Raw genomic sequence first — 11,816 nt, forward strand, 5'->3', positions numbered from 1 at the left:
ATTTTCTAGGAACTTTCACTCATTTTATTTAGGTCTTCATTTTTACAAATTGTAACCAGAGCTAAGTACAACTGGAAATCAGTAAGCACTTGCTCTTGGGATGGAATAAAACTAAAGAGCCCGGATGTGAACCTCAGGAAAGCCAAGCTAGCTCAGCCTTGCCTGAGCCCCAGGCCCACTCTCCGGGTACTGAGTGGGAGAGGATCCTGCCTGGAATTTCTGGCACCAAAACCATTGAAAAGAGCCCTGCAACATACCCCCTTCTCAAGAGGAACAGCCAGGCACCCTTTTGGGAAGGAGAAGAGAGTGATTCCACCAGGGCCGGTGGAGAGTGTGTGATAAGCCGGGATACAATGTGGCTTGAATCTTTGCCCTTGCTGAACAGGAATGTGAAATTAAGCATTCAGACCTGGAAACATCACATCTCCCGGGATTCCACTCCTTTGGAAGACAGCGCCTCTCCCAGCACAAAGAGAGAGGAGGCAGCTGATGAGACTGAAAGAACAGGCGTTCTTGGGATGAAGGAAGATACAAGATTGTTAGGGGGAAAGATGAGAGGAGATGGGTGGAGTGAGAGAGAGAGACTGAGAAACAGAGGAATAGAGTCCCAAAGGGGCGTGGGAAAGAGAGAGACAGAGACAGAGACAGAGACAGAGAGAAACGGGAGACAGGTACACACACAGATGGACAGACCACAAGGGACCGACAGAGTGAGAAGCAGAGACGGAGAAAGATGGAGACATTGAGAGGGATGGAGACAAACAGAAAGAAAGTGAGAAGAAAAGACCTTGGGGCCCAGAAAGAGAGACAGGAGGGAAGAAAACTAGACACAGAGATGGACTGAGGGAGAAGGCCAAGGGTGAAAAGTCTCAACTGGACCCCTTCACCTGAAATAAATCTTGCACCGCCTTCCAAAGTCGTGCTGGGAAAAAGTTCTTTAGTGTGTGGCCATTTCTGGCACACACTCCCCAGCAACCTCTCCTTTCCCCAAGCATGCACTGGTACCTACCTGCGCATGAACGGGTGCACACACTCACCGTGCTCCAAGGCACATGTCTGCTCCCCCAAAACCCGGGATCATTGGTTCCGCTGGGTTTCACGTCCTTTTTTGTCCCATCTGTGTTTGAAACTGTTTTGCTCGAGTCTAGAGAGTGCGCACCCTCACCTTAACAAGACTTGGAATGTTGTCTTTGATTTTAACAAACAATAAACACATGGGTCCTGGGTTCTTTCCATTTGCCTTTGGGGTCCCCTTCACCCTGGTTTGGGACCTAGTGGCTGGGCCTGTCCTCTTCAGTAGGCGTCTGCTGGGGTGGACTCAGCTGCCAACCCCAACACATCTCTATTTCTGGCTCCTGAGTTTTTGTAGTAGATTTAGCCTGAGGCTGGTTCCATGGGGATCCCAGAACCTGGGGTACCATAGTAAGGCTAGGCCGGATGGGGAGCAGTCCAGGTTCTCTAGAAGCTGAGAACTTGAAATCAGCCCTTTTCTTCAGCTTTCTTGCAATAGGGTTGCCCAGGCACCCCTCTGACTCTCACCTCTGTCCTGGCTCCTGAGGCTGACTGTGACACTGAGGGGCAGGGGGCAAGGAGCACTCTGGTAGTTTTGGACTGCCAGTTTTAGAAATGTCAGATCTGGGGGAAACTGGATCATAATATCAATTGGCAGTAGCAATGAGGCCTTAGTGTCCTAGATACATCACATGCACCCTTTTACATAATTTCCACCATAACTCCATAAAGTGGGTACTCTTACCATTTCCACTTTACAGATGAGAAACGGAGTTTCAGAAAGGTAGAGGCACTGGCCCAGTGTTAACCTTGCTCTAATTCGAAAACCCTAAGCAGTCTAAGTTATAGTGACTTTTAATTCCATTGAGGACTTCTTTCCTCAGTGGATATTTGCAGAAAGATTTGCAAATATCTTCCAGTCACTGAAGGATGGTGCCTTCCTTATTCCAGCTGCTGGGCTGTTTTTAAAAAAATGTGCATTTGTAAAGTATGTTCGTGACTGTTAACTTCTCTGGTCCCCAGGAAATAGCTGTGGAGTAGGTCAGGCTGCTGTGTCCATTTGAGGGATGGGGAAATCAAGGCCCAGAAAGGGCTACCTCTGAGTGGGAGGAAAAGCCTGGGCCTAATTAATAATTTCTGTGTCTAAACCTCTAGGAAGACCCTGGGCTCAGGTGATGGTCCTCCCACTGAGCTGTGGGCATCTAACTGCTCTACCCAGAACCTTTTACATTTTTTGTAAAAGGAGCATGTTTCTAAGAATCTCAGCAGGATTGTACCAAGGCTGGGCCTTGACACCCAGGCCAACTGTGGGTCTCCGTGCAGACGGTGGGAGCTGGAATCTGTGTTTGGGCTGGACTTGAACTCATTTCCTCTTTTCGGTAGGCTTTTGGCTACAGGAGGGCAGGGATATGTCTGTCTCGTTCAACAAACTCCCTCCTCAGGGCTTTGCACACGGTGTTCTCTTCTGGGACTTGTCCCCACCGGCCCTTGGCCTCACCTTGTTCATTCCCACTAGGCTTTGACATTTTGGATGAAAAGCGCCTCCCTTAAGCCCTAGTCTACACTAGTCCTCTGTAATAAGCTCCCCTAACACCTTGATCTTTTTCTTCACACTCGTTGGGTTGAAGTGATACATATGTGTGATCATTTGCTTAGTATCTGGCTCTCCTGTCAAAGTATAGCCTTTTGAGATCAGAGGCCATGACTGTGACCTAGCATGATGGGGCCTGGTTATCACAGGTCCCATAAAGGTCCTTCAGTAAGGACTTGTTCACAGAGTGAACTGCAGTCCCTCCAGCCACTGATGAGTGGGGGTAGGTGGCATGAAGGTGGGGGATGGGGTGGGGACAGCATCCCATGGGAGGTCAGTGAGTTTGCAGCGTCTGTAGCTTGGAAAAGCCAGTGCCCCAGATTTCTAGCTGTCTGGCCATTTAAAGAAATGCATTATTGTTATTTTGTTAGAGATAGGGTCTCACTCTGTTGTCCAGGTTGTAGTGCAGAGTGGCACAATCATAGCTCACTGCAACCTGGAACTCCTCATCTCAAGCAATCCTCCCAACTCAGCCTCCCAAGTAGCCGGGACAACAAGCACACACCACTATGCTCAGCTAATTCTTGTACTTTTTGTAGACATGGGGTCTCTCTATGTTGCCCAGGCTGGTCCTGAACTCCTGGTCTCAAGCCATCTTCCTACCTCAACCTCCCAAGTAACTAGGACTACAGGCATGAGCCACTGTGCCTGGCTATCGTGCTATTTTAAAGGGAGAAAATGAAGATATTTGGTGAATTATGTGCAGCCATTCAATCTATCTTCTACTTTCATCTTCTCTAGATCTTATCCTGGGGCTGCACCCTAGCCTGGCCCAGCTCTAGGATGATCTGCTCTCTGAAGCCCCTGGTGAACAACAGCCTCCAGTCCTATTCTGTCTCCTAGAATAAACCCCAGCTCCCCGGCACGCCTGTAGGGTCCTCACCACCACTGGCCTCATCTTATGCTCCCCATGCCACTTTAGAAAGGAGCCTACTTTCTGCTCCTCAAATATGCAGAACTTGCTCCTGCCCCAGGGCCTTTGCGCTCACTGCAGCCTCTGCCCTTGTCTTTGCTTGGCATGACTGATTCTTATTCTATAAGAGATCATGTTTTACTTCCTCAGAGGGGCCTTCTCTGACCACTCAATGTAGAGCATCCTCCCTCTCCCCACCGCAGGTCACTCTGTGCTGTCTCCCCATGTATTGCCTGTGCTACTCTCTGGAGCTCGGCTTGCTTATCCATTCGCTTGTTTGTACTCCCATGAGATGTAAGCACCATGAAGGCAAGGCCTCTATCTGTGCTGTTTGCTGCTGCATCTCTAGAGCCTAGAAAAGTCCCAGAATATAGTAGGTGCTCCAAGAACACTTGTAGGATGCGAATAAATGAATGAACAAGATCTGATTCTAAAGGGGCAGTGTAAGATCTTGAGGTTTACACCCATTGGAGGCACTGCAGGTTAAATCCACCACCCCTCCCTTCTCTTCCTCTTGGTGCTCCTCTTTGAGCTTCCCATGTCTGTATCGCCCATGAGAGATGAGTTCCTCAAGAGAAGGTGGTGTGGCCACCAATCATTTAGCTCGCCCTCTTGCAGTGGGTCAGGCATAGAGGAGATGTCTGAGCTGGGGATCTGATAGTCTGGTTGGTGAGGTTTCTTTGAGAGGAGCCCTTTTTGGGGGCACCGGAGCTTAGCAGCCTGCTGGGAGGCCCCTCACTGGGTAACCAGTGCCCTCTGCCTGGAAGCAGCTCCTTCTCAAGGGCCCTGAAGCCCTGAGTGGCAGCAGACCTGGGTGTGAGAAGTCCTCAGCCTTGTGAGCTCTTGTCACTGAAAACAACCATCCAAAAGGCTGTGAGCTTGCACAGGAGGTCAAGTCCTTTGGGGGTACAGAGATCAGGAGAGCATGATTCCTGCCCTCAAGAAGCAGCTACTAAACAACACAACACCCATGAAATATCCAAATAAGCAAATGTATTTGCAGAACAAAGGACTGCAAGGCTAGACCTCAGATTGCTCATAGTAACAGGTGACTTTTTTTTGGTTGCTTGCCTGCATGTAATAAAATGAAGAGGCATGATGTGGGCTACCTTAAACAGGCTTTGTTTGCGTGTCTGTTTGCACATAGCACAGCCTGTGGTACAGGGCAGCGTAGCCCCTCTTAAGAGACTGGGCAAACCAAGCATGCAGTGAGCCACATGTTCAGAGGAGGGGGACTCACGGGGGCTCCCAGGGAAGGTGGGGTTGGAAGGAGGAGGGGATTTTGGGTAGAGTCGGGTAGGAAGTATCAGGAAGGAGAGAAGCAGAGCCGTGGGGAGTATGTCCTTGTCGGGACGCAGTGTGCACGCCATGCTGGTCAGAACCGTGCTGCCACCAGGCAAGATGGGGCTGCAGCTTTTCTGCTGTGGTTCGTGCATCAGCTGAGTTTTTATTTGCTTGACTTCTCTCTGAATGGTGAGCACCTTGGGGAAAGAGCCTGGTTTTGTTTGCCAGTGAATCCTTAGTGCAAGGCACAGAGTAGGGCTGATCAAATATCTTGCATGAATGGATAACACACACACACACACACACACACACACACACACACACACACACACACAGCTGATTCCAGTTGAACAGCTGGTTAGCGCCTGGTTACCGTCTCAGCTCCACCAGTTCTTCCACACCACGACCCAGCTGTGAGGGAAGGCATCCTCGGAGCACCCGTGGCTGGTGCGTGGCAGCCCGACACCTGGTCGGATGGAACTGATGAGATATTCTGACATCCAGTCCAGGTTGTCCCCATGATGCCGAAACAATCGATCACTTCAGCCGAGAAAGACACTGAAGTGGCCAAGTCCATTTGCGGTGCTGAGTAGATGGAACAACTGGTGCTTTCCACGTGCATTTGGCTGGCTGTGTTGGGTTGGCCCCTAGACAGCCCAAGTGTGGCCAGGGCACTGCGTCCCTGACTTTTCTCCAGTGGAAATGGAAAGTGGAGGTTCCCCTGGAGAACCCTGGATGAGCAAGAAATGGGATGCCCCTGCTACTCTGGGAATTCTTGCTCCAGCATCTGCAATAGCACCTGTCTTACAGAGGAGAAGCCAAGGGTCAGAGGGGTTAGTCACGTGGGTGATGTAGTTGAGCTGAGACTTGCAGTCAGTTCCTTCCATTGCAACCCATGTCTCAGGGTGCTGAATTTTCACAAGAATAATCTGGTCAGATATCAGGCCAAAATGGTGGGGCAAGTTATCTGAATAACCAATCAGTCCATCCCGGACTCAAGCCCTCAGATGTTTCGTGCTTGTATGTGTGCACTGGGGATGTGGTTCAGAGCAAGTCCGGGAGGCCGACCGCTCCTACCTGGGTCTGAACCCAGTTCAAGCCTTTAGAAGCTGTGTGCCCTGGGGAAACTTACTCACCCACCTGTGCTTCAGTTTCCTAACGGTGAAAGGGGCCTGTTTCAGCTGACCTGATGGATTGCTTCCGGATTAATGAGATGAGCACACAGCACTGCCACAGCAAGCTCTCATACACGTGGCTCTGAACCTGAGCTGGGCAGCAGGCGTGCACCGGGAATGCAGCCCCAGGGGCACAAAGAGCTTGTAATGAAGGGGGAGGGAGAACTCACACGTGGGCCCTTGTGTGGGCGGTCACGGTGCCTCTGTGGGAGGGTGCTGGGAAGTGTTCTGTTTAAAGTGGTGAGGTCAGGATTCGGGATGCCGTGGGCAGCACACCCACTGTGGGAAGGCCGAACTGGAGGGTGGAAAGGGTGCTGTGTGGAGCTGGAACCCAGGATTCACAGACTAGCTGAAAACTAGACGTTGTATATAAGGGTCATTATTATTTTTTTTGAGACATTATTATTATTATTTTTGAGACAAAATATTATTATTATTATTTTTTGGGTATCGCTCTGTCACCCAGGCTAGAGTGCTGTGATGTGATCACAGCTCACTGCAAACTCTGGGGCTTAAGCGATTTTCTCACTTCAGCCTCCCGAGTAGCTGGTGAGGAGAACAAAAATCACCTGGTGACCATCCAGTGGGCCCCAGCGACAAAAACTCCTTCCCTGAGGAATTTAGAACTGTAACGAAGGAAGGAAAGACCACCTGGTGGCCATCTAGACACACACACAAGACTCCTGTTAGGGATTTTAAGTAAACACACATGGTCCTCGCTTGCCAAGGCACCCTGCTGCACACTTCCACACTGTTCTGTTTTTCTAATAAAATATCCCTTCTTCAAACCTGTCCTGTTGTTGGTAAATTGTTCTTACCAACCTGCGAGTCAACCCCTTCCTGATGCAGGGTCTGCTGTGTTATGCTGCATTAACAGATCGCCCCCAGATCTCAGAAACAGAGGTGGAGCAGTGTAACCATGTCAAGGCAGCTCTGCCTTTTGCCGGGGCCCAGGCTGATGATGTAGCTGTAACCCAGGGTCCCTGGGTTTTGGTTTTTTGGGTACACACTGGGAAAAAAATACCCACTTGCAACTGTGGCACCTTGACTTCTTGCTGTTTCAGAAGTGTTCCAGGGAGAAGCCAGCCCTGGTAAAATAAAAACTGGTTGGGTGCAGAAATGCCTGAGTTGGAGGTGATCTTTGAAGAACTCTCCATATATCCGTACTAAAAACCCTGCCCAGAAAGGAGCTTACTCACCATTTTCTATACATGTGACTTATGTAGAAGCATGGTCTGCAACTGCGCCTGCGCTGACTTTACCCCAGCATACGATGACTCAGCTCTCCAGCCCAGCACAAGCCCTGTTTTTACCTGTGCTCCAGGAGGCACTGCTTTGGGAACTTTCCCTTGTGTCTTACTTGTTGTAAGTCATAAAATTCCCTTGTTACATTCTCCGTGGTTGTGGTCATTGGACTGTCACCCACTATGCGAGCAAACCCAGTCTTTGTGTGGGTAACATGGCTTCTCCCTGTGACGCCACCTGTTTCATGGCAGAGCTAAAGGGAAAATCACAACCATGTACTGCTTCCTGAGACTTCTGCTCCAAAGTGACAGATGTCACTCCTGCTCATGTTTTATTGACCAATGCCAGTCCCAGGTCAAGCCTGAGGTCCACAAGACAGGGAAATATAATCCTCCCCAGAGTGGGGGCATGTATATCCTGCACAGTCATACAACTGAGCACAGGTTCAGAGAATGCAGAAGACAGGAGACACCAGCAGTGCAAAACGCAGCTGAGAGAGCAGACATGATAAAGATGGAAGAACACAGTACAGGGTTGCAATTGACGGATCTCCACCGGACTCACTGAGATCAGGCTGGGTGGGGTGGTATCCCCTTGGATCTCCACCAGACTCATAGAGAGCGGGCTGGGTGGAGTGATGTCCCACTGCAGCAGAGACAGGCAAGCAGCCAGGGCAAAGACTACAAGAGTCATCTGCTCTTTTGGGAATTCTGCAGTGTGAAGAAAGACGGGTAAGGAGGGTAGTAGCTGGGAATAAATGCTGAACAGGGTGGGTGGGGAGTCTGAATGGTTCTCCTGCTTCTGTGTTTTCTCTCCCACCAGACACATCTATGCTACAGAGGGCAAAAGTGACCCCAAATTCTTGCCCATTCTGTATTTGTGCCCATCCAAAGAGAACTTGGAACTCCTACTGGGAGGGAGGGTCTTTTTCTGCTTCTTTAATTCAGCTGGCCCTTTGACTTGCTTTCACCAGTGGGCCTAGGTGAACTTGACCCAATCACTTGAAAAGGGCTTGTGTTTGGGGCTTGCCCGCTCCCTGCTGTTGGAACCCCGAGACAGCCTGTGGTCGAGCCTGGGCTAGTTTGCTGGGTGATGGCAGACCTGTGTGTCAGGGGCCCCTTTCCAGCCCCCTGCCTTGCCTCAGCTGATTGCCGGACAACTCTACAAGTGGAGCCACCCTACCAACCTGCGGCCTGCAGCTGACCACAGAGGCAGCCCAGCCAAGCCCAGAAGACACGCCCTGTTGACTCCAGCCCAATAAGCCAGGCTCTGGAATCAGGAGCCAAATAAATAGTTGCTTCAGGCCATTGCATTTTGGGGCACTTCATTGTGCAGAAAAAGGTAAGTGATGCACCCTGCATAACCCAGGTGTTTCATGATGAACAGATAATCTGGATTTTTGCTGGAGGCTTGAGCTCACCCAATTTTCCCCTTTTGATGTCTATGATTATAACTACTTTAGAATAGGAGCTGCCTGTTACTTCTGTTTCTTAAGCCCCTGACCTGGAGTGTGGCCTGCAGTAGGTGCTCGGTAAGTGTCTTCTGTTGAAAGAATGAGTGTTTGAATTCCATTTACAAAACACCACCAGACTATGGACTTTGGGTGATGATGGGTCAGTGCAGGTCCATCCATTGTAAAAAAATGTACCACTGTGGTGCAGGTGTCATTAGTGGGAGGCTGTGTGCATGCGGGGCAGGAAGCATATGGACACTCTTGTTGTACTTTCTGGTCAGTTCTGCTGTGAATCTACAATTACTCTGACAGATAAAGTTTATTAATGAAAAAAAAAAAGGCGAAACCACCAGCAGAGTTTTCAGCTAAGTTTTGGGAGCTGGGTGGGGGAAGTGATTGGCACAGGCTCTGCAACGCTTATGGGGAACAACAGGCCCAGACCTCATCTTCTGTCCCAGTGTAGAGCCCTGGTCACCCTCCAAAGTCTCCACCCCACACTTAACTTCCACCCAAGGGCACAAAGGTGGCCTGCAGTCACATTAAAGAGATGATGGATATGAATATTTTATCTTCTCTCCCTTCTTGTCAAAACCTACAATATTGCTTTCCATAAATCAATTTCACTTGCACACTCTGTTCGGGATGCAGCATGCCTTTATGTATTTAGTCTTTGATTTGGTCTCTGGCCTGCTTTTATGAATAGCCTGACTCTCAGAGACTCTTCAGAGCAGGGACATTCTGATGGTGAGCAGGCGGCTCCCTAACTTGAGCGACTTCTCATCAACTTCATAGCTTTTACATTAAAATAATCATTTCAGCTGGGTAAGCAGGGACTGAACGTTAGCTGCTTAATTGCACCCATCTTTTAGCTCTCCTCTCAGAGACTGATTCCAGGGCTTTCTTTGCATAATACACGCTGGGGTCTGTAAATGCAGAAAGTGGCGGCTTCTTAACCAGCACAGCAAAGCCAATTGATGCATTTCTCCTGTTAAATTTACTAGCTTTATTGAAAGGTCTTTTGGGAGTTGCTTGCTCATTAAATACACCAAATACAAAATCTCTCTTAATACAGTATTGTCTTGGTAATATAGAAGACTTTCCCAAAGTGAGCTCAGAGAAATGGAACTGTCAAAGCTTTTAGGAGGCCACACTCTCAAAGATTGCGCTTCGTCTTGTAAGCGGCTACTTTGCAGCTTTGTGACTTGGGTGCCCTCTGTCTAATCTAGTCCAAAGCGTCACCCTCCTGTTGTCTCACCTCATCTCCACTCACCTTCCAGGTCAATGTGTGGTCAAAGATATGACATCTCCCAGAATCACAGAAAATTTAACAGCAGGTTTCTCCACTGACTTTTATTTTTATTTATTTATTTATTTGTGGCAAGGTGTGTCACTCTGTCACCCAGGCTGGAGTGCAGCGGCACAATCATAGCTCACTGCAGTCTCAAACTCCTGGGCTCAAGTGATCTTCCTACCTCAACTTACCGAGTAGCTGGCACATGTCACTATGCCCACCTAATGTTTTAAATTTTTATTGCAAAGATGAGGTTCTTGCTATGCAGCTCAGGCTTGTCTTGAACTCCTGGCCTGAAGTGATCCATCCACCTCAGCCTCTCAAAGTGTTGGGATTACAGTTGTGAGCCACCATGCCTGTCCTCCACTGATTGTTAGAATCGAGGAGTGGGAAGTGATTTAGAAACATGCATCCCTTCAGCCAGGTATCAGTTCTGCTTTTGTGTGGTGGCAGGAGGATTAATCTGTTGGTGGAAGTGGGGAAGGGGACAGTGGCTTATTCTTCCCACTCCCAGGTACTTTGGGACCCCAAAGTAGTAGTGAGAACTTGGGACATGTGACACTGAGTCAGACCCTGGCCATACCAGCTGAATTCTGCTTCCAGCTAGACATGCAGGGATGAAGCTAGGGTGTCTCCCCCTGAGCAGGGCAGAGCTGCTGAAGGAGCACTGAGCTCTGAGCACTCCTGCTTGATGTGACAGGTTGACCAAGTCACTCCGGAAGTTCTGTCAGTTTCTCTCTAAGTAAAATCAGGTTAGAAATTCCATTCCCTCTGTTATAAGTTTGGTTGAAAAAAAAAAAAAAAGATTCCATTACATTCCTAAAAGGATATGGGTCAGCCAACAACGCAGGAAGTCTTGGATAATTTTAACAGAACAAAAATAGAAGGGAAAGCCCAGAGTGAAGGGGAGGAAAGGGAGCTTGCACACATTTAGCCAGACAAGAGATAACGAGCACTATGGGATGCTCTGAGCAAAAACCTCGGGGCGTGCTGGTGCAACAGCACCTACCCCGTCTCCTCACTGCCAAGGGAGAGACCTTTGCCTGCCCAACCCCAACACCCTTCTCTTTGGCCCCTTCCTTCCAGAACCCCAGTTCTCTTCAGGTCTACATGGCAGCTGGCAGGAGACCACCAATGAGTGTAGCTGTCCCCGTGTGATTCCTTTCCTCACTCCTGATGACCTGAGCTGGGCCCGTGTCCTCAGTGGATACAAGACTTGGGATCCATCCTCCATGATTCTCTTTCCTTTGCCTGCCACCCATTTGCACATCCTGTAGGATTCAGTGATGAGGAAACCCAGCCTCGATCTTGCCCTAAGGAGAGCAGTCGTTGAATGAGATGTGCCAGGCTGTCCTTCTGTCCCCGATTATTGGCTGCCTCCTGGAAGATCAGAAGACCTTTGCCCACTGGGACTGTGCTTGGAATTTGCAGTGCCCCACACTGCAGGAGAGTGGGGCTTCCACACCACCCTCTGGCCAGGCCAGGGATCTTGCTTTACCAATGGAAGGTGCGGCTGCCATGAACAGAAGGACCGTTGCATGGTCCTGCCATTGCTATATTCTCTCTGCCATGGGAAAGGCATGTCCCATGCGGGGATGCTCCTTCAGCCTTGATCCTGGAAGGAAGGTGACATGCAGAACCAAGTCAGGGATGATGCATGGCCGGAGCAGGAGGTAAATTCTTATTGTTGTAGGTTGGTGAGGTTTGGGGTTGGTTTGTTTTCTTAGCATATCTTAGCTAAAGCTGACTAATACGCATTGGCACCAGAATTACACAGTATAAATATGCCTAAAAAAATGTGTGAAATGTAGCTGCAGCAAGTTCTCTGATGGAAGTCCCTGAACCCATGACAG

Source organism: Cebus imitator, unplaced genomic scaffold, assembly GCF_001604975.1.
Source record: "Cebus imitator isolate Cc_AM_T3 unplaced genomic scaffold, Cebus_imitator-1.0 Scaffold63, whole genome shotgun sequence".
NCBI classification, from domain to species: Eukaryota; Metazoa; Chordata; class Mammalia; order Primates; family Cebidae; genus Cebus; species Cebus imitator.